The sequence below is a fragment of the Lissotriton helveticus genome, chromosome 1_1, assembly GCF_964261635.1.
Source record: "Lissotriton helveticus chromosome 1_1, aLisHel1.1, whole genome shotgun sequence".
Lineage (NCBI taxonomy): Eukaryota > Metazoa > Chordata > Amphibia > Caudata > Salamandridae > Lissotriton > Lissotriton helveticus.
This window is the reverse complement of record NC_136057.1, coordinates 1567373671-1567395742: the sequence shown is the minus strand read 5'-3', so window position 1 is coordinate 1567395742 and position 22072 is coordinate 1567373671.

The following is a 22072-nucleotide window of genomic DNA, read 5'->3' as shown; positions in this document are numbered from 1 at the left end:
GAGGGCCCATTCTGTGTACTATGTCTAGCTTTATCTTAAGCACTTTGGGGTGTAGAATCTCTGCAAGAGGCCCTCCATAAATGCTTCTAAGTCCGGCCCCTCTGCGCCCTCTTCCAGGTCTTTGACACGGATGTTTTCCCGTCGAGCGCGGTTCTCCAAGTCTTCAGTCTTCAGCTGCGTTTGCTGAAGTTGTTCTTTTAGGGAGCGGACATCTTCTTGATACTCAGTCACTGCTTTCTTGTATTCCTGGTGGTGTGATTCTAGGTCAAGAACCCTGGTGCCCACAGAGTCTACGTCTTTCTGGAGGGAGGATAGGTGCTCCGAGAGGTCCGACCGCAGTTGATCGATAGAGGATTTGATGTCCTGGCCAAGCTTGTTGCGCAGCTCAGACTTAAAGTCCTTAAACATAGACTGGAGGTCCGCCTTAGCAAAGGGCCATGGTCGACTTATCCGAGTTACCCCTGAGCGTCGGCCGAGAATCAGCAGTAGTAAGAAAATCCGATATCTTGCCTGTTCCTTTGTTTGTGCCTTTCTTCGGAGGCATAAGGGAGTGGGTTCAGACCTGCAGGTGTCCCAGAGCTTGTCAGGCACCCTCGAAGGAAAGGTGGAGTCACGGGTGGCCAGTGCTGTAGCCAGAGGTTGCAGCGTTCAGTCTCCCAGCGCGGCACCAGATGCGATGTCAACACCCTCCTCTCCAGTCGATTGAGTGCACGTCTCCAGTCCTCTGCAAGGCTGTGGGCAGGAGATCCCTCTAGATTCATGGCCGCTGGGTCGCTGTCTCGATAGGCCCCTTCAGCCGTCTCACGCCCCACAAGTCGCTAGGCAGTGTCGGGGTTCTTGTGCACGCCCCCCCGCAGGAGTTTTTTCTTTTTTTGCCAGGCGTAGTGCTGTTGCCGTTATGCCCTAATTCCTCTCTCACTCCATATCATGATTGAGTCACTGAGGTATAGCAGTGCACCTAGGGGTTCGTCGCCATTTCAGGGCGTCTCGCCGGCCGCCATTTTAAAGTCAGGCCACCTATGTCTTGGTCCTGGCGCTCGCCGCACTTGCCGCTCTCCAGTCTCTAAACAGGCACAAACTGCTCCTTATCCTTTCTTGCTACTGCTTTTCCATTAAACCCTGTCTGGGTCGTTGTAGCGAGGCAGAACCGCTCAGGACTCACCGCTACCGCAGGGTGTCCCGCCGGCCGCCATTACAGGGTCAGGCATCCGAATCCGTGCTCCCGAAGAGTCAAATGGGTTCTGCACTTCACCGATGATCAAGGCTCACCCCCTGGACTTCCTCCGTTGCTCTTGAGGCAGCGCCCACCTCCATTGACTCCGCGCACAGCCACCTCTGCCTCCGGCAGGACCACCAGAATAACAGCGGCCGCCATCTTGCCCCGGAGCCATGCGCCGCCACTAAAGTCATATCTAAAGAGCTCCCGGGGCTTCAAAAGTACCGCAATGGGCCATCTAATCGCGCTCCCACGTTTCTGCCTCCAGAGGAGAACTGGAGAGCTCAGATCCGCTCAGTGGTGCTGCCGTTAGAGCCCTGGAAGTGCCGCACGGACCGGGAGCCGAAGCAAGTCACGTCTGCTCGGCCATCTTACCCGGCCGCGCCCCAGAGATTGACAATTTTGTAAAGTTCCTTAGAAGAACTGGAGGAACTTTCAATTTTCAGGGGCAGGTCATCCAATCGGCTTCCCTGATGGCATATAGATACTTTTTTAGCTCCTATTTGTCAGTCAGTTTGCATGTATCATCAAACCTATTCTTCAGTTATCTTTCTTTTTTTACAGTCTCTTTTTAGTTCCATGAATTTTGCTGAGAACCATAAGTTGTTTGTTTGAAGTCTGGGTTTTTTACTCAGTCTGGGGGGGATCAACTCATCTGGAGGGTTTTTACCCACTTGTTAAAAACTGTAAATGATATAGACATCATCATGCCTCTTTGGTGTCGATTGACGTATAGGCTTTTCCCTGCTGGTAGTATCAAGTTTAGACTCTTATCTTCTAGCCTTCAGCTGCCAGTCTAGAGAGGATTTAATTTCCATTTTTGGAAGGGAAAAAGGAACAATAAAATGGTCTGACCAGCTCACAGGAATGGGAGTTTTTAGTGATATAGAGCACTTTGGTGTATTTTCATGAAATGAAGCCTTCTTTTTTGTGACTGATCCAGTTCAAATATGGCTCACTCTCCAAATTCTTTTTGAAGACATCAATTGCTTTAGCAAGAATTCTCCAACTTGGTGATGTTGACACAATTGTTGGCACTTATCCTGTCAGCATTGCAACCGTGTTTCTAGCATTCAAATTGCACTGGAAACAGAAACATAATTAACCTACATTGCACAACACCTGCAGTTCATACAAAAATCAATGTAGGCGCCACCATCTATGGTCAGTCATCAGGTCAACTAGGCCTATCCTATAAGGGCAATATACAGATGAGGACCATAAATGAACCACTATAACAAGCGTTTATGCCCAACCTTGTGCTGCATTAGATTATACCCCAAATCTATGTACAAAGGGAGCAAGGGAGCAAGGGGGCACAGAAAGAGAGACCAAGAAGCCATTTTAAGAAGGCATTCTCCAAATACTTTAGTTCACATACTTGCCCCTATATTACTGTGCTATATGTTGAAGAGGTCAGGGGCTTAGCAAAATAAGTGTTCAGAGTGGGAGGAATGGCTCTTTCCCTTCCTTGGTCAGTAAAGAAGCTTGGAACTGAAATAAACTGGCAAGGTTTTTGTGCCACTTTTAGGAACGATTTCCAAAAAGGGGTTGTGGTGGATCCTCAGACTAAGGTCCAGGAACCAGCTAGGTGTGATTTCCTTTCACCTTTAATTATCTGGCTGCAGTGCCAACACTCTTTGTGTAAGGTGATAGCACTCACAGCTTGTAGTAATGAGGCTAGTGGCAAGTAGGATTTCCCATATGACAATCAGAATAAGTGTGAACCACCGCACCTTGCTGTCATCAGCCTTCCTGGATGGGCAACTCAATGGGAATAGAAAAAGGGGGAGACAAATGGACCAAATTGAGCCTAGAAAAATCTCTAATGACATAATCTTCTGACTCCCCCCATTACCCCATTGTCAACCAAATGGAAGTGTTCAGGAAAGGATCAATAGCAAATTTCTGCTTACAAGGATAGTGCAGATTTTCTATAGGTAATTCTTTCTCCATCCTCCTCACTTCAATGTCTGAATCAGGATAGTAGGTCCCCTGGTCCCCTTCTTTGGCCCCATCTAAGTTGCGCAAAATTATTAGTATATAATCATTTGAAAACCTTGACTACTTAATCAGGGATGTAAAACACTTCAAACACAGTCCAGAGCTTAATCATTACTAAACTTTTTAACACACACGAGATCTAGTAATGCGACCTGTTAAAATGTTTTGCTCAGGACAGCATATCTGGAGATAACAAGATTTACGTGGGTTAGCTGGTCCACTTTGGTCAACTCCCTAAATTTGAGAAATTACATCAGATGATTTCATCAAGGAAGATTCCAATAGCTTTTGGTATTGTATTGATACTAGTAGTAGGCCAATAGTTACTGGGATCGCCATGCAAACACTTTTTGAAAGTCAGCACTATCTCAGCTCCTAATCAACTTTTATGAGGCGAAGCACCCGTCACTTTTTTCAACTATTGCTTCAACTGTGGTGGCCATTTTTGTGAAAATCTTTCCGATAAGGAGTAATAATAATCTGCTAGGTAACAAGAACTGGAGTAACATAATCCCAGGAGTGATAATACAGTGTCTTAATTAAATGTATAAAAGGTCTTGCTACTCATTATCTTAACTTCCTTCAATGACATCAATCACCAGACATTTCCCGCTGAATTAGCTCTTCCTTTCTGCCCCAGACCATCATGTGCTGCTTCTGAGTTTACGTCCTTTCTTTTGTGTGGCACAGAACTGTGAAATGAACTCGATATCCACAAAACTTTTTTCATCATTGATTGTGTTAAAAACATTTGAAAGAACATTTACTTGAATACACGTCCCCACATGTATAGTGTGCTTCCTTTATTATTATTGTGTTCAAGGCTTTTCTCATTTGTAATAATGAAATTGTGTACTAACCTTCATTTTTACCATCGCTTTGGATAAAAGAGCTATACAAATAAAATAAAATAATAAATAAGTAGGCAGTGTTCTAGATAATGGAAACATTGTGACCAAGGACGTTCTACAGCAGCAGCACCAGTAACAGAATGCCACTGCAGAACTGTTAGCGTTGGATTTAATTGTAGAAACGATTTTATGTTATAATATATATTAGAATATTGAATTTGAGAATCTAGTTGTTGAAAGACATTTTACGCGAATTTTTTTAAAGCAATCAAAATTGAGAAAAATGCATGCATGACAACACAAACCTTGTATTAAAACCCAGATCCAGAAGACGATAATACCTTTTTTTCGGAAACAGCTAAATCATTCCCAAACATTTCTAAAAAGTGGGAAGTAAAGTAAAAAAAAGAAATAAACAGTAAAAGATCACAGTAGTCGTTTTTAGGTCGAGCCTGACAGCGCTTGCGCTTTCTGTAAAACAAGCAGTAATAACTAAAAGGGCTTTAATCCAGGCTGCTAACTACCATAGGCTTAGTAGTTACATCGGTACGCCTCTGCCCACAACCTCCCCCAACCAAATGATACACAGACAAGCATGTTGGGATGAAGAAGTTGCAGGTTTATTTGTAGTACAAATAACAGAATGGGTTAACTGACAGGCGACCCCCCTACACCACGCAACTCCGTGTTGCAGGGCGCCTGAAGTTGAGCCAAAGAAGCGGACACCAGCGGCCATAGCCCGGTGTGGTACTTGGGAGGAAACCTCCCACCGGCGGACCTAACGTCCACCCGCCCCACCCTCCGGGCAAGGGAGAGTCAACTCACACCTTCTCCATCCAGGTGGGGTGTTATCGGCAAGCCCCCGGTTGCTCAGGCTTACAACCGCCCTAAGGACTAACGGGGCGCCGTCGAAACCAAGTCCCCAAGAAGGGCCCCTTGGATTATGTATGACTCAGCACGGTGCGTTTCGCATTGGGGCTTCAGGTCCTGTTCCTGCGCCTGTCCTGTATGGAGATCGCCTTGTACCTCCTCCACAGCCCTGGGCGTGGCACCCGCTGCGCCCAGAGCCCCCAGTACCTAGCCCTTAGTCCTCCTCTATCTGCATCCGGCTATTTCTAACGCTTCCCCTAGGTCTAATAGGAATATTGCCATGCCTACTCTGGACAAATGTACCCCGTCAGATTCCCAGCAGCCAATGGATTTAGCATGCAGCAAGCCGTGCCTGATGAAACCTACCCCTCGCTGTACACTGAACTTGCGCATCGCTGCGTTTACGCGCCTACGGGTGACCTCTAGTGCCTCCTGCGATGTTGCCCCATACCAAATTGGTCTTGGAGATATTTCTGACCATAATATGCTGCATTGTCCCAATTCGCCGCTCATGATGCTCAAGTCTTTCCTCATTGCATCTAACAATCGCCTCTTGCCTAACGTTACCAGGTCGTTCCCTCCTAGGTGCTCCAGTAAGATGTTTGGCGTTCGCCTGTTTTCCTTCAATAACCTGTGCAGCGTCGCTAAAATTGCCGCCCAATGCATCCCAGGGAAGCCAAACCAAGATATATTAGTGTTGGTGAAGCCGTGCTTCCAGGTGTTTGCATTCACCCATCTCGCCAGTCTCGTGACATAAGAGTGCCCCAACACCCATACCTCTGTTCCTGCAATGAAACACAATAGGTTGCAAGATTATAGTTTATTAAAAACACTTCAAAGCACTGCAAAGTAATACAACCACCAAGATGTGGCAACTAAAATTTGTAACACACATTGTATCTTACACTGCCACCTAAGCATGGCCTACGTATTTATTCCACTTTGTTTACACGTTGTCAACCCTAGTTCTGCTAACAGGGCGTATTACACTCATTGGTCTCACATATCTTTTGTAGCAGTTGGAGTCCCACCGACCTACTTTTTTAATAGCCTCGGCTGGGAGACCTTCCCTGAAGGCTGTGGTAGCCGCACCTATCCTGAAAGAGTGAGAGCTGAACTTGGCCCCTTTTGCTGTGTAGCCTGCTAAGAATAGGCACCCCTGCATCACATGATCCACATGATACTTCGTGACCGGGGAGCCGTCTAAATGTATCAGTAGCAACCCTTCTGTATGTGGACGGCAAGACAGGAAAGCGGCCAGCAGAGCCACCGGACAGTAGCTGTCGTTGCCCAGGCGCTGTAATGAAATGCTCCTACCCTTGCCTGCCTGGTCTGTTTTTGAGGATTGTAAGAAGATCTCTACTGATTCCGCTGTCAGTCGAATGTCCTTCATCAACAGCGCCCTAGAGTTCATCTCCTTTTTGGAGCGAGCTACCAATTCACCTATCCTAAATGCTCCAAAAAATGCTAGGCTGAATGTCACAGCGAAGAGGGCTGCTTCGTAGGCAGAGTGGGTGACCGTTGGAAGGGCGTCTAGCATGTTTTTTAATGTCTCGTAGTCTATGGGGGCCCTTTGGTCTGCTTGTTTGGGCATCACTCTTGCCCAGCCTTTGAGCGCCGCCCTCGTTGCGAATAATGTGGTTGGGTCCTTCTGACCTAACAGCCGGGCATGATGCCCGATAGCAGACAGGTGACCGGCTATCCACGAGTGGCTCTTCCCCTCATCTTTTACCCAGACCATGAATGCCTGCACACTCTCAACCTGTCTCGAGGCCTCCTGCTCCCAAGGTCCCATTATTTCGCAAAATGTTTTTACGCAAGTCTGATATCTTTTCATAGTCGGGGTGCCAGGGACATCTCGCCTAGTTCTCTAATGCACTGCGCCACCGCAGCAGGTGCCAGAGCTGAGCCGAGAAAGGTGTCATCTCTTCCCTCGCTCTCGGCCAAGCCTCTCAAAACCGCTGCCAATGAAAACGTGAAAGTGCGTCAGCAGCCGTATTTTGGACTCCGGGGATGTGCCTAGCCCTACATTCCACGTTGTTGTACAGACATACTTTGACAAGTTCCCTAAGTAAGCATAACACAAGTGCACAAGAGGCCGACTGGGTGTTGATGGCCTGGACCACCGCCATGTTGTCGGACCACAGGACCACCCTTTTTGCAGTTAACAAGGCAGGCCAGAGGTGGAAAGCCACTACGATTGGGAAGAGTTCCAATACCGTTATGTTGGCAGTTATCTTTTTCTTTCTCCATGCATTTGGCCATTCCGCTGCGCACCACTCCCTGTCGAGGATCGCGCCAAAACCCTCCCTGCCCGACGCGTCAGTAAACAACGTCAGCTCCTGGCTGCTGGTCCAGGGATCCCTCCATATCACGGAGCCATTAAACTGTTCAAGGAAATCCCCCCACAACTTTAGGTCTTCTTTGACCCCCAAACTCAGCCTCACTTGATGGTGTCTGCGTTTTATTTTTGCTGCTGTCCTGGCTAACCTGCGCGCAAAAGCTCTACCCACTGGAATCACTTTAGTGGCGAAGCTTAGTCTTCCATGAAGGCTTTGTATGTCATCCAGTGACACCTTATCTTGACCCAGTACCACTTTGATCTGAGCTGCCAGTTCGGTGACTTTGTCTGCTTGAAGCCTGGCCTCACCTGCTTTCGTGTCTATTTCTACGCCTAGGAAAACTAAAACCTGCGCTGGGCCCACAGTCTTCCCCGGACCTAGTGGCACTCCCAGATACTTTGACATTTCTTGAAATTTCGCCAGCGCCTCCGCTCAGTCTAGTGTTTCTGCTCTGCCTACAAAAAGGAAGTCATCCAGATAATGGGGATAATGGGTCACGCTCTCAACCCCTTCCATCTCTTGAAGTACCCATTGTAGGAAGGTGCTAAAGGCCTCAAAGAATGAGCATGAGATGGAGCAACCCATGGGCATGCACTTGTCATAGTAATATTCATTGCCCAGTTTAAAACCCAGCAAGTTTTGGCTACTGGGATGCACTGGCAGGAGGCGGAAAGCCGACTCAATGTCAGCTTTCGCCAGCCATGCCCCCTTACCAGCTCTACGTACGAGGTCCATGGCCACATCGAATGAGCAGTACGAGACTGAGCACACCCCTTCCTCTAAGTTGTGATTGACCGACTCTCCTTCGGGGTAGGACAGGTGGTGTATCAGCCTGAACGCCCCGGGCTCTTTTTTGGGCACTATCCCCAGGGGGGGATACAACGAAGTTATCGAGCGGCGGCTGTGAAAATGGGCCAGCAACCCTCCCCAGCTCCAGCTCCTTAAAAACCTTTGCTCTCACCACATCAGGATTGTCCCTTGCTGATTTCAAGTTCTCCGCATCTCGAGCCACAGGCACCCCTATGTATGGTATAACAAAACCTTCAGCAAACCCTCCCAGGAGCAGTCTCCCATCCAATCTGTTGGGATATTTATTCAGCAGGCCAATTAATCTGTCCAATTTTATCGGTGAGGGCCCTTTCACTGCGCTTGGCCTTGATTCTAAAAGACTGAGGTGAGCAGGGCTTGGGCAGTACGGGGCTGGTGATGGCTTGGCAGGCAGCGGAGAGGGGGTGGAGGGAATGGGGGGGTTTGTTTTTGACGGCCCCGGGTTACTTATTCTGCCAGGACCCACCCCTCCCCCCGTGGTGACTACCTTGCTTGTGTCCTTTGGGCGTCCTACATGTTCCTGCCTGGTGCTGCCCTCCACAGTTGCTGCACGTATGTGTAAACTTGCAGGATCTCCCCCAGTGGCAGTGCCCACTGTTAAACAATCTGCATGAACCTGCTGATGACTTCCCGCCTCCCCTTCTTTGACCCCTCCCCCTTTGGCCCCCCCAAAAGGGCGGGATCCTATGCTCTGCCTGGACCGTTGTGCTGCTCTTTTGATTTGACACTACTTGCGCTTCTTGCCCTTTGCTGTTCGTGGCTACTCCTTGGAGCGCCTGGACCCCATATGGTCCATCCACAGCTGTACCTCTTTGTGATCCCAGCGCATCTTAGGCGATCTTGACATTTTCTTCCTGAATTCCCTATCGTACTCTAACCAACCTACACCTCCCCACTTCTTCGCCTCTTTATGAATTAGTCTCCCGTACTGGACTAAAGCTGGTCCCTGATCCGCAAACTTCTCCATGATAACAGAAGACAATATCGCAAATGCTTCCAACCATGTGTCAATGGACTTTTCTGGCCAGGGCTGAAATTTAACTTTCTTGTTGTCTTCTTTTAACCCTGCCCTGCGTACATCCGCACCTTGCTGCCCCAACATGAGTAATGAAAAAATATCTATGAACTCCCGTCTCCATATTAATTCCTTCGCTGCCAGCGGGACCTCCCAGGACAAAGAGGATCGACCTGACAACAACGGAGCGTCCAGCACCACTTCTTCCTCATCGCTTGGCAGCGCTGGGGAAGCAGCTGGGATAGTGGGAGAAGGAATCGTTGAATTCGAAGGAGGCATTGGTACCGCCAAGGGGGGGGGGGGGGCACTGAGTTCGATGGCTGTGGTGCCGGTGAAGCTGGCTGTGCTGGAATAACAGGTGACATGTGAGGTGTGGCAGGTAACGTTGGTAGTGTTGGCACGGGCGCCGGCGGGGCAGGAGGGAAGTTGGACAGGTCAGTGCCCTCCGGCTCCCCACTAGCCGCTCCAGATGGCCCAGGAATTGAAGCGCTGTTCCCCCACACATTGGAAGGGGCTACCCCCCACTAGCGCCGGACGACACACTTTCCCTCATCTCCTTCATAAACACTTCCAAGGTGGACATGATCTTACCAAGATTGCTTCTGGTGGCGTATTCCGCCGCTGGTTGCCTGATATCAGGCAAGTTTGAAGGACCAGGCAACTCATGTACTACTGCGACCGTCGTTTGTGCACCACCTTTCTTTTTCGGTGGCGGCGGGATTTCTTTGTTCGTAGGAACTTTCAACCTTTTAGACGCTCTAGCGTGTCCCGCACCACTTGTGTCATCATCATCCATTGCTATAATGTCATTGTTAACACAGGGGTTCGCTGTGCTGCCCTTAAGCAAATCAGTAGCCCATGACAGGTCATTCGTTTCCACTAGTTGTAAGAAGATCGCCGCGTGTGCCGCTTGTGCGTCCGAAACCGACCCTGATCCTGCGCCAGCTGTTCTCCGTTCTGACATCTTGTGTGGCCTTACTCCCTGCAAGAAAAATTGGTAATGATCATCCGAGCGAATCCCCCGTGGATCCGTAGACCCATAACCTCATTTTAACTGCTGGCGTTCTATTGATCATTCTCATACTTACTTTGACCTACACGGCCTCAGTTATAATTCGGACCTCACTATTCCACGAATACGGTGCGGCGACATCGGCTGTGTGCTACGCTCCTGTATTGATTGATATAAACATCGTTTAAGTGTAGCCCCACCCAATGTCCCGTCCATCACAGAAGACCCTGGGAGACCAGACCATAAACACCGGTCCCCCGGTCGCTGTCAGGGACCCCCCTTTTCTCAATTCGGCGGCCCCCCCACTTTCTTCATTCTTACCTTCTGATTGAGGGGGTGGCACCGTGCTCTCGCTGCTTTTAGTGGATTGTCAATCCCTGTTTGCCTGAAAATGGGGAACACGCATTAAACATGTAGCAAGGCGACGCAACCTGACCACACTGAATAGCGATAAACGCTTTATGTTGCACATAACCTATCATTGCACCCCTGTTTCACAGCCAAACGCTTGCTAGCCTTGTCCGCTTGGCCTTGTTAACTCGGCGTGTGCCCCTTCAGTGTGCCTAATGTGTCCACTTGTAACCTTGCAGATGCTCTCTGTCTACCTAAGCAATGAAGTGATGTAGCCAGTGGGCCCCTAAATTATTTCAAAAATTGGCAGCGCTGACCCCAAGCCGACATGTTTGAAAGAGGGGAGTGCGGCAGGCTGAACAAAGGCTATGGTAGGCGATGATGGCCTGCACCGCCTCTGTAGCCTTACCCGTGACAGTGTCACCCCTGACTGAGTGAGCGCCCCGCGATGGCCACTGACCTTCCACCGTGGCCCCCCCTAACTGATGATGTGACCCGCGGTGCCGATGTACCGGGGGAACGTGCTTTGCCCAAGGATCCGCCTGAACTTGCGAAGAAGCAATGGAAGGTTCAAGCGACAACACGCCATCTGGGCTGCTGCCTACGCAAACCCCGACCTATAGTTCACCGTGTTGCCCTTCCTGATAGAATGCGTGCAGCATGTGAAGGAGCAATGGATGTTTCTGCGACAACACGCCATCTGGGCTGCGGCTTACGTAAACCCCGACCTATACTTCATCGTGCTGCCCGTCCTGATAGAATGCGCGCTGCATGTGAATGACCCTTCCTGCTAACGAACTTGCACCAGCTGCACCCCGGGTCGAGGTAGCAACGCCCCACCCGATGGCTCACTAACGGGTGTTCCAAAGAATGTGCGCTGCATGTGAAATGACCCTTCCTGCTAAAGAGCTTGCACCAGCTGCACCCCGGGTCGAGGTAGCAACGCCCCACCCGATGGCCCACTAACGGGTGTTCCAAAGCAGTACAATTACGAGGTAGCAACGCCCCACCCGATGGCCCACTAACGGGTGTTCCAAAGCAGTACAGTTACCAAGCCCCAAGTTGGAGCCCGGGTCGGGCCAATCACCAATCCACTCGGGTCAGTGACACGGATTGCAAACCTCACGTTTGAGCAAGCCCAAGCATTACGAAAATTACAAAACGTGGTAACTCATTAGCCCGGCATGTTCCGGCGTACCCAAGGTGCCTGCCGGAAATGCCTGCCAACCTGGAGCTCAACACCAAGGTGGTTAATACACATGGCGTGCCTCCGTCGCCATTCCTTGACCGGAAGCAATATTCCGACCTTGCCATCGGAAATGCTTGCCGACCGTAAGACCTTGCCGCCGGAAATGCTTGCCGACCGCACAGTTAGAAACGCTGCTTAACGAATTATCCTGTCTGACCCCAGCCATAACAGCGCCGATCACATATTGCCTCAGCCGCTTCGCTGCCAGGACAGAAACGCTGATTAAATAATTATCCTGTCTCTATCCCCAGCCATAATGGAGGCCGGTAAGCTTTATTCTTTTGTGGCACCCGCCGCTTCGACCCTGATGCCTATTGCGCTTTTTGCAGCGACCACACGTTGCGCCCCGCCGCCTCACCGCTAAATTACTGCTTTACTGCTGGTAGTACCGATTGCAATCGCCTGTTGCGCTCCGCTGCGGTTCCCGCGCCACTAGCCATAATTAAACGTAGTCGCGCCCAGGCTGGTCAAAGTGTCTGCGGAGATCTTGTATAGCGCCCCCTGGCGATTCCCGCTCTGGCTGCCCCTCACTCTTTGGTATGGCCTGATGCCGCCGACAAGCCTACTCCTAATCCGGCCATAACCTCTGTTCTGCACAACACTCGCAGCCGGTCCCCCCGTTCAGATCCGCCTCCGCCGCGAGGATGTGTCCCAGCTCTAATCCTAAACCGGCCGAAGCCAGTCAGTCGATGTGTCCCAGCTCTAATCCTAAACCGGCCGAAGCCAGTCAGTCGATGTGTCCCAGCTCTAATCCTAAACCGGCCGAAGCCAGTCCCCCCGCTTACATCCGCTGGTGGATGAGGCTGTTGTCCTGAAGCCCAGCCTTGACACTGCACTGACTTTCAATCGACAATTCGATGCCCCAGACCCGCCACAGACCCCGCACGACACAATTTTGCTGGATCTCAAGACTCCCCGTGGCATAGCCACGGAGCCCTGTCGACTCGGGCTGAACCCAAGGACGGGGCCCAGGGGGAGGCCTTCTGATCCGCTTACCTTCATGGGAGCTGAAGAGCGCGGGCCTCGTGTCCGACGGGGGGGGGGTGAGAGGGGGGCTGGCTGGCAGTCCTAAGGACCCTAAGGCTGGCGAGGAGCAGCCTAAGGCACGACCGACTAGTGAGGGGGGCAGCAGCAAAGAGGGCGCGAGGAGGGAGGGGCTCCCACTATATCTTGTCCCGAAGGGGGACGGCCTTTCCCTCAGTTGTCCCCGCCCCCACCCCTCCCTCCACCGTAATGGGCGATTGGCTCCCCACGCCCTACTACGGGGTCTGCCCTCCTATGGGGTCCCCTGCAGGGACCGCGGGCATCCTGCAGAGTCCAGCGTCACTCTTCTTTTCTGGCTCCTGGCTGGTTTCCACACCCGATACATCACTTCCGTTTGCAGTTCAGCAGCACGGCTCGACTCCAGATTAATTTTCCTTAATTAGTGGACGTCCACTTTCATTCAGGTAATATTTATTTGTTTCTTTTTTTTATTTAATTTAATAGTGTGCACGGCAGAAGATTAAGTGAAATGCCAACAATGACATATCACTGGACATTGAGGCTCGAACACGGATCCTCAGTTTCGGAGTCAGTAGCTCTGACCACTGCTTCACAGCCCCCCTCTCTGGTTTGGGGATAGCATGCTACAGAATAACTGCTGTGGCCCTTAACACAAATTAAGCCAGTTTTCTTAGGCTCACCTTGCTATGCCAATTGGTTTGCTTTTTATCTTTTTAATTTTAAATACCGCTTCACAGTTCACTTCCTTGTGTCTCTCCCAACCCCATTAACCCCCCCCCCCCGGCCCCTCCCTAATCCAGAGTGAACGCGCCTAGCAGCTTTGTGGTGCCATTTTGTTATACCTTAATCCAGAATTGCAAAGGCAAACAGTTGGGTAGGTAACATCATTAAAAGCCTTTTCGTTGTCTTCCTCTTTGAATGTCGGCACATTGCTTTTGTTTCTCAAGAACGATTACATTGCAAGTCCAAATTACAATATTCCTAAATTGAAACTTTGTAGTGCATGGACTGTGAATGCATGCGTCTTCCTGAGGCAACAGTTAGTGTAAACTATAACGTGAGTGCAACAATTATGTGCAAAGCTTTTAACATTTTCCATGGATAAGCTGTACCGCTGTCTTGCTTTGTGACCTCTTGCAGCAACCTCCCTCCAACGAGTACAAGCAGACCAGACTGGAGATGTTCGAGAACCAAGCTTCCTTCACTAAGCAAATTTTAGGTGATTGATGTCTCTGACGTTGACCAATCATGTGAGATGAGAAAAGAGATTGGTTATGGTCAGTATGACGTTTTGAAAAAGCTGGGTAGACTGATGACCAGTGGCATCAAGGCAGGCAAATATCTGCGTGGGGTACGGCCTGGAAACTTTGTTAGTTTTCATCACTGCCACTCGGTACCTATTCTGGAGTACTCCATGCAGTATAATAGTTGATTGTCATACTCATTCGTGCTGAGATTTATTTAATTCCAAGGTTTATATCCAAACATATTTTACTATGTGGAAAGGGGAGTGATAAGATGTGCGCTGCGAGAAACCTAATGATCCCTTTATTATGACGGTAAACCACTAAATTATTGATCGCAATAGTGAATACTCAGTCGGTTATTCAGTTCCTTGTGCATTAATTCAGATTAATTGGTGCCAGATCACCTATATGGCAATAGCAGGGTTCAAATAGACTTTAAATTAAAAAAAACGTAAAGCTTGATGTCTCAAGAAATGGCTTTTATTCAGAAGGGACTGGCTGCCATGAAGCTACCAATTCTACCTATTTAGCGATAATTGTGACAAATCACTCCTAATGCAGGCTGTTTGCTGTTAACTGAGCGTCACTAACAATTACCGCTACTGGAGTGTAAATACTTCCAAATGTTGCACCTGATGAGAAACATGCGGGTTTACACCCCAACAAAGGACCCCTTTTCTCACGTTTGAACTTCTGGACTCCTGGCAAATAATAATTATTATTTTCCGTCAATTTTGTGTAAAAGACAATTCTTGTGTGTGTGTATTTGGGGGAGGGGTCCTCTTAGCCCCACATTTCCCTCAAATGCAGTGGCTGTACATCAGAGGGTATATTTACATTCCGGGACACAGTGTGAACTCAACATGAACAGGTGCGTTCTGAAGGAAGACAGCATCGTTTTACTGCTCATTTACAATTAAAAACCCAATAACGTACAATGTACACTTTGTGTACCAACGCTGTAGTGTGTGCCTTGCACAGGTTTTACATAAATGGTAGCAAACTCTTGCACCAACCAAAACATACAAAGAGATGTTTTCAGGTAAAACCTTTCTGGGGAAAAGTATTCTTTGTTCTAATGTACGGGTTACCCCTCACGTGCAAACTTTTCCCTTCACACTCTTGTAAATGGTTTAGGCTTGCACTTTAGTTAATCGAAAGAAGTTCTCTTCCAACAAACTGCTAAATTTATACCCCATGACATAAAAGCCATAGCGTGCATGGCTTCTCCAAATCCACACCACATAATTCTTCCCTAAACAGTACATTTGAACATCTCATAATTCCATGCCACACAATTCAACTATAAATATTTCCACTCCACAACATTCCATACCATATATTTACAATCCTAAAAAATAAAAAACGCATTTCCACTTCACTCCATACCACATAATTCCACATCACATAATAGCGCTCCACACAACTTAATACCACTCCAACCCACTTAATTACACTCCACACAACACAATTCAACTCCAAACAATACAACTACACATAATTCCACTTTAACTTACATAATTACACCTCACGCCACATATTTACACACAACTCCAAAACACATAATTACACTCCAGAAAATACAACACCACAACATTCCACATAATTCCACCCCACGCAGTTATTCACCACACCATCCCACATAATTCTACACAACGTCACTCAATTCCATAACTCAGCTCTACACAATTCACCACACAACATACTTACACTCCACTAAATACCACCCAAAACCACATCATTCAACTCAACATTACTACACTCTACTCCATACCACATAAATACACTCCACATTAATCCAGATTATGCCATGTAGCAGCACTGTGCATAAATACACCCCACACATGCCACATAATCGCACTTCACATATTTTTCACTCAACGTCACACACTTCCACGCCACACAATTCAACTCCACACATTTCCATTCAACACCACATAAGTCAACAAACCACATAATTCCATTAAACACAATTACACAACACGCCACATACATCCGAACTACACCCCAAAATTTTACATCATGCCACAAAATTTAACAGCACACTACATAAGTAAAATCCATTTCATACCACCACCAACACAAAATACCATTCCACAAAACTACACTCCATAACACACAATACCACTGCATATAATTCCAGTACACTCAATACCACATAATTACTATCCACATAAATCCACTACAGACCTTGCCACATTATTTCACCACACAGCTCCACCACACAAAATTCCACTACTAACAATTCCATTCCACACCACATACATTGCCTCTACTTCAAACAAAAAACGCATAGGTAAATGATATTGTCATTTTTACTTGTTCTGTTTCTGTCATAGCCCTAAAACAGTGGAAGGAGCAGGGAAAAGGTCAGGGTGAGAGAGTGGCAGGGGGCTGGTCCTGTGCGGATACAAATAATCAATGTGAAAAGAACGTGATTTCCTTTAGAAAACATAAAAATGTTAAGGTGTAAAAGAGAATCAGGATAATATAGTTGTATATTGGTATGTGCAGTTTCCAAACGGCACTGTAAGGAGTGCAAATTAGGTGCTTTTCTTGGACTGACACTTGGACATGTATGTCTGGTCAGCTAGAGTGACAGTGTGTGAGGTAGTTTGGAGTGCTGGACTGCTCTTTGTTTGTGTGTGAGTGTGTGGTGGATGATGTCCTTGTGGGAATGTGTGTTCCTTTTGTGTTCCTCATTGTTGCACAAACTCCAGTTTGTGCAACAATGAGTCTGGGCGGAGCCGGGAGCCGAGCGGACATGGATTGTCTCGGCTCCCGGGTCACGAGCTGCTCAACCCCGGCTCTGGGCTGCTACGGCCCTTCTGCTGTGCGCACCTTTTCTCCACACGTGAAGCGGAGCGAGTGGGGCTTCTGCAGAGCATCGGCGATTGCCCCTAGATAAGCGGACAGGTCCGATCTCTGGATGAGTATGAGGAGAGGACGGTGGCACTCAAGATGGCGGCCGGCACCTCGCCTTCGACTCCGCCGACTCCGCCGACTGCGGCCGCCGTTGGGAGGTAGGATTGAGACCTGCGCTCCCCCGGCCTGGCCAGACTCTCGCTGACTGTAGCGGCGGCTGCTGATGGGAGATGGCACCATCTAGCCCTACCGGGACGGCGACACTCACCGGGGGAATCATCCCAGCGCCTGCCTGACTCCAAGATGGCGGCTGGCGGCGACTTTAGAATGTCGATCGCCGCTTCCTCTGGCTCACCCCTGCCTCTCCCCGGCCTCTGGTCTAGCCCCGATTTCTCCGCCTGATTCCAGACTGTTCCCCAGGGTGGGTCCTTGCTCCATCAACTCTGCCGACTGGACCCAGCAATACTTGCCTCCAGCCCCGAACAGCGTTGCGGTAAAGCAACTTCCGAGGGGGGGCCCTGCTCGAGGGGACCCTGGCCCTCGCGCCCCACAGCGCCAGTGACTACTTCTGCTGGGCACAGGTCTCCCGAGCCGATCCACCACCTTCTGCTGCCTCTGGCTGTGTCTGGTACGCTGTGAGGACAGTGCCTCTGGTGAACTCTGATGATCGCAAGCTCTCCAAGATGGCGATGCGACTGCAGCTGGCCTCCATCTCCCCCCTGGGTTCCCACCTTCTCTCCGGGACTTCTCGACTTGCGTGCTATCCTGATTGACACTTTGCTGCTGTTTTTCGGACAGTTTTTGCTGGACTCTAGCCCTTCTCTCCATACCTTGCATCCCACCCACCATTCCTCTATACTGTGACTGCATCTCTGACCTATTGCAATAATGCTAAGCTTTGGTATTCGCTGAAGTCCTTACACCCTATACCACCCCTATGCGTCTCTTAGAGTTTAACCATTCATATCCCTTCCTATGTGTATGTAGTTGACTCTAATCACTAGTGTTTGCAGTGGACCTTTATACTCTCTACCACTCCTATGTGACCCTTAGAGTACTTCCAGTCATATCCCTCCTGTGTAGATAGAAGATAACTCTAATGACTAGTATCCTATGTGATTTTTAGATTGTATCCATGTGTATCCCCTCCCTGTGTTTAGAGATATAGCTTTAATGACTAGTCGCCTGTGTGACTGTTGGAGTATAGCCAGGTGTATCCCTTCCCTCGTGTGAAGAGATAACCCTATTCACTAGAACAAAAAGAAATGTGTTCCTATGTAACGTAACTGATTCTATGTAAAGTGCTTTGCTAACATGTAACGGAACTGGTGCTATGTAAAGCGCTCTGATAACCTAATCGGTTCAAGTTCGCGCTATATAAAACTCTACAAATAAAATAAATAAAAATAAAGATGGAGAAGGATGAGAGTTTGTTGGGTCTTGGTACCCTAAATATTTAGTAATGTTATGTGGATGTCTGAGGACATTGCAAAGGAATTTTGAGCTGAGGTGATGTATGGTTAAACTTTTCATATGTGTCTTTTTTGTGCCAAGTTAGGGACAATGAGTAACCCCTTTGAAAAGGAAGTCAGTGGGCTCTGTGCCCTGGCTGTTGTACCACTGAGCATCTGTGATTACATCTCCTGAAAGCATGAATGCTGTTTGCTGTCTTGTGCGTGTGCAGCCATGGTGGTGGGGCCTCATGTCTGAAGAGGACACAAGATTTGCATGTCTTGCACTGTTGTGCAATAGTAGTCACAACCTAATTGTTGTTTCATTTCTTTACTTGATATGAGGTGGGGGTGCCACAGGTCTTGACCTAACGGAAACTTTCTGTAACTGCTATTTATTATCTTTGTGCGTCTGTTTGGATATTTGAGAATTTAACAGGTAGTTGATGTGTGAATCTGTTGTTGGAGATTGGGTGATTGTTTGCTCCAGTACTTTGGTGACAAGCGAATGGCTATTCCTTGTTTTGCTGTTTGTATGAAATGGAGGTGTGCAGTATCCTGTGTGGCCCTATTCCTTTTATGTTGGACCTGATGTCTGAAATGCTGACAATTAATGATGTAGTAAAATGTTGGTGTGTGCTGTGGAATGGAAGTAGGGACAGCTGAAGGGAGGTTGAAGCCCTAACAGGATCTACCTGCTGTAGTCAGAGGTTGGCTGCATTTTCACACAGATCATTGAAAGTTGCATATATTCATGACAAAGGAAGAACAGTGCAACTGGTGCAGGAGAGGATGAAAGGAAATGGTGCAGTGCTGGGCCAACCCTCTTACCATTGGTTATCTGATAGACCTTTTTTCACCAACTGAGAGGTAAAGGAAGTTAGCATTTCCTCCATAAATTTTAATTAACAATGTAATCAATTTGGCTACACCATAATGACCAGAAATCAGTGTCTATATTTAAGAAGGTTCATTACAAGGTATCAGGGAGGATATAGGACTGAAGGGGTTAGGCTCTATTGGGCTGTTCAGGGCTGCTTCTAAGGACGATGGGTAGATATAACTTTATTCAAATGTGTTCGTGAAACTGTTGTGGATTAAATGATAGAAGAAAGAGAGGGGTTTTAGCTAAACTTATCAGGAACCTGGATATAGACTTACTTTGTCTGCAGGAGACTCACGTATCGTGGAACAACCGCGCCTGGTTGAAGGAAATTGGTCTCGATTTGATTGCTTGTTCTCGGCAAGCAACAACCACTAGAGGGGTAGCTATAATGGCCCGGCAAGGCACCTATATCACTAAGCAAGTGAAGGTGGATAATTTTGGTTGGTGGGCTATTGCTGACATATTGATCAGGAGTTCACCTTATACTGTTTGCTCTCTGTACGGTTCTAATCTTGATGACCCCTCTATCCTAAATTTCTTGAGCATCGAACTTGCTTTGTGGTCCTCTCCCAAATTGGTGTGGGGGGATTTTAACATTCACCTGAATTCTAACCTTGATTTATATAGTAATTCCCCATACTTAGCGAGGAAGGGCAAGACATTTAAAGCTATCCGCAGGCTCAGCCATGAGCTCGCCTTGGTGGATGTCTGGCAGAGATTGTGTCCGTCTGAACCTGGTTATACTTTCTTCTCGGCTCCCCATAGACATTTTGTATGTCTATATTATTTCTTTGTTTCAGACTGAATTCTTGAAGGGGCTGTGTGTGAGCTACAGCCCAGAGTAATCTCGGACTACAACCCATTAATTTTGCAACTTCCATCCAATGGTTCAAAACCTGTGGCGACAACTTGGACATTTGAGCGGAAGTTACTGCTTGACCAAGAGTATTGCAGTCACATGACAAATTGGATAACAGAATTAAGGGCACAGCCTCCGAGCTAATTGTTTGGGATACCTTTAAGGCAGGAGCAGCAGTGAGGGGGGGACTCTCAGCTTCTCTCTTTATCGCCAGAATGCAATTAAAGAGAGGATCAATGGCTGGATTAACCAGCTGCATGAAGCAGAGGAGGAACTTATTAGAGTTATTGCTGACCAGGTAAAAAGAGAGGAATGTCAGCGACAGATAGCAATTTGTAGAAACAGAATACACCAACACTTTGGTGAGGAACTGGCTGCGAAGTTTATTTAGTATAAATGTGACATTTATGAGTTTGGTGAGAATACAGGTAGACTGTTGGCTAAAATATTACAGTACAAGGGCATCTCAAATCGGATATGTCGCATTAAAGATAAAAAGGGCCAGATTCAGGATCAACCGGTCAAAGTGCTTGAGGTGTTTCAAGAGTTTTACAAGTCACTTTATTCTATCGATGTTGACATTGAAGCTGCATCGAGTGAGGAATTCTGTGTGACTACATAACATCTAGGGTCACACCGAAACAATCTGATACGCTTTCCTCTCCGATAACAAGGGAAGAGCTGGAACTAGTGTTAGCCTCACTGCAGCGGGGAAGGCTGTTGGCCCGGATTCACTACCTCTTGAATTTTATCAAACATTCCGTAACACTTTATTTGGGGAGCTCGTATCCTTGTTTTCACTTGCTCAGAATAGCCGGACTCCTGACTCATGGCATAAGACTACTATTGTAGTCTTTAGAAAGAAGGACAAACCAGAGATCAGTCCCTTTTCCTATCATACGATTTCCCTAATCTGTGCAGACAATACAATTTATGTTAAAATCATTGCACTCAGGCTAGGAAAGGTTATTGCACCCCTGGTTTCCATCCGTCAACATGGCTTCATTCCCGGCCGGGACACATCAGATAATGTCAGGTGGGCAATAGCTTTATTTGATTGGGCTCAGGTCTGTAAACAACCTCTGACAATGATCCTATTGGACGCCGAAAAGGCATTCAACAGGGTCTCCTTGGGCTTTCTATGACAGCTTCTAAAAATGAAGGGGTTCCCACAGGAGTTCATTACAGCCATTCAAGCCTTATATATCTCTCCAGAGGCCTCCGTCCGTATCTCTGGACAAGAGTCGCGCCCCCTCTTTATTAGTGGAGGAACCCGTCAAGGATGCCCTTGCTCTCCTCTTTAATTTTCAATTTATATCAAGCCCTTTGTGAGTAAATTGGACTATAATCTAAGGATTCAGGTGGCCACAGTTAATGGTGTGCTTTATAAAAGATTAGCCTACGCCGACGATGTCGCCATCTTCACCAATGATGCTTGCTCTGCTCTGCTTTTCTGGCAGTTTATGATTTAGCCAAACAATCTAGTGCAGTTTTGGGTTATCGGCTTAATGCTGAGAGGACTCAATTCATACATTCAGATTTTGCAAAACCAGAAGGGCTTCCAACAGTCTCAGTCACAACCTACTTGGGGGTGAAGATCACTCCGTCAGTTGAAGAGATTCCAGAAATCAATATTTTACCGATTATTAAAGAAGTAAATCAGACGTTGGAGAGATTAGATCATTTGCACCTCTCACTCCATGGTCGCTCCAATGTCATAAAAATGTCAATACTCCCACATTTTTTATATCTATTTAGGACAATCCCTATTGAATTTCCATTGCAGTGTATTTCTAGTGTTGAAAGGGCATGTATGAGATTTCTTTGGGGATACCAGAAGGCTAGAAGGGCATCTAAGTGGCTAATACTTCCAAGATTAAGGGGCGGCTGGGGTCTACCTTCCCTAATGGTATACCATTGGGCCGCATTGCTGCAGCATATGGGATTATTACTATCTGGGGGAAAGGTCATGGCACGGGAATTTGCTAGACCTACAATCTTTAAGACTTTACTGGGGGAAG